The sequence below is a fragment of the Apodemus sylvaticus genome, chromosome 2, assembly GCF_947179515.1.
Source record: "Apodemus sylvaticus chromosome 2, mApoSyl1.1, whole genome shotgun sequence".
NCBI classification, from domain to species: domain Eukaryota; kingdom Metazoa; phylum Chordata; class Mammalia; order Rodentia; family Muridae; genus Apodemus; species Apodemus sylvaticus.
This window is the reverse complement of record NC_067473.1, coordinates 98,376,153-98,378,113: the sequence shown is the minus strand read 5'-3', so window position 1 is coordinate 98,378,113 and position 1,961 is coordinate 98,376,153. Positions and strand designations below refer to the sequence as shown.

General features: G+C 46.4%; 1 pseudogene; it reads right to left on the bottom strand.

Annotated features, from left to right (window-relative positions):
• Window positions 1–214: 214 nt before the first annotated feature.
• LOC127677177 (regulatory factor X-associated protein-like) lies at window positions 215–915 on the bottom strand (annotated as a pseudogene).
• Between the last annotated feature and the right edge of the window lie 1,046 nt (window positions 916–1,961).

Below are 1,961 nucleotides of genomic sequence, written 5' to 3'. Positions count from 1 at the left end.
CTCTCTCTCTCTCTCTCTCTCTCTCTCTCTCTCTCTCTCTCTCTCTCTCTCTCTCTCTCTCTTTCTCTGTCAAGAAACTTACTGTGTAGCCCAGGCTGGCTTTGGAATTGGGATCCTCTTGGCTCAGTTTTCCATTCTCAAGGTGTTGTATTAGTCTAAAAGCACAACTGACTGTCCATTACAGTAAGATAAAGCACAGCAGACTTCCTCAGCCTTACACCAGCGCTCCTGAGAATTGCTGCTGTCTTTGCTCCAACACTTGTTGATTTAGTAGCTGCTGCTCTTTCTGTAAAAACTGGACAACTTCTGGACTTCTTAGTAATGACAGTCTTTTCTGATTTAACACTTGCTCTAAAAGAGTAGGTCTTGCAGGGCAATTGACAAAAGATCCTGTTCTCTGTTTGACAATGGAGAATATGTTGTCTGTGCTGTCCTCCAGATTGATGCTGCCTGTGCTGGCTGCAGAGGGGCCGCCAGAGCCCAGAGCCTGGTCACTCTTGTCCTTGTCCTTGTACATCTTGTTGAGGTGCTTCTTGCACATCCAGGGCTTGTGCTGCTTGGCTACCTGGCTGGTGGTCTCACGAAAGCCCTCATGGGTACAGGTATTGGAGCCTTGCCAGTGAGCTGCTGCCACCCTTTTCATCCTCATCCTCCAACTCTTCCGGTCTGTCTCCAACTCATCCTCCACATGCTCGCTGCTAGTCGCCAGGTCCGATGTGTCCAGTAGGTCAGCGTCATCCTCCCCTGCCTTTTTCTGGCATCTGCTGCATCTGCCTCCACCTCAAGCCCAGCCAGGTCCAGCCTTAGAGCACCGCCCGCCTAGGCCTTGTCCTGCTGCATCAGGAGCACCATCACCTGAGTGGCTGACCAGGGACTGGTGGTGCCTGGCTCGGAGCCCTGGGACATAGCTTGTGCCTCAATGCTGCCTTCAGAGCCCGGGTCCTGCCATAATGCGGTCATACAGCATTTGAGAGACACAACCACTTGACAAGCACCCTGCCAACCACCAGCACTGCACTGCCTCCTTTTGTTTTATTATGCACATTCAGTGTAGTGAACCAGCTACAGTTCAAAGTTGAGATAGACAGGGAAAAACGTATATACACTGCCTGAAATTAAGAAGTTATTCTTCACATTTTACCTTCTTTTTTGAGGTATGTTCACTTCTAGTTGGTTTTGGTATTCAAAATTAGTATGTTAAAAAAATTAGTATGTTGACCAGCTATAATGTGGAAAGTTAGGTGATATTTCTCATTTATACCCAAGATAAAAATTATTTCTTTATTATGCAACATATATTATCCATGCTAAGAGCCATACACTTTTAAATATCCCCAAATCTCATAGTTCTTACTTTAAGTCAGCTATCTCCCTGTTCCACCGGGATATGTCACACTGTGCCCCAAGCCTCTCCTCACTGCTTTGGAGGGACCAAATGCCCTGAGTGCAGTGGGTTATTTAGGAGATGGTGTCTGTATCAGGAGATGGTGTCCTCACTGTGGCAGACGCTGCAAGAGTCTGCCCCAGCAGTAAGGACAGGCAGCTCTCCCATATTTCTTTCATTCTTTTTTTTCCTTTTTTTTATTAATTTTAAAAAATTTAAAATGACTTTTATTAGATATTTGCTTTATTTACATTTCAAATGGTATCCCATTTCCTTGTTACCCCTCCAAAAACCCCTAGACCCTTCCCCACTCCTGCAGCTCACTTTCCCCAACCCACTTTTATGACTGGCATTCCCATACTCTGGGGCATTGAGCCATCACAGTACCAATGGCCTCTCCTCTCATTGATGTCTGACATGGTCATCTTCTGCCAGTATGTAGCTGGAGCCATGGGTGCCTCCACGTGCATGCTTTGGTTAGTGGTTTAGTCCTTCGGAGCTCTGGGTTACTGGTTATTACATATGGTTCTTCCTATGGGGCTGCAAATCTCTTTAGCTCCTTGGGTTCTTTCTTTAC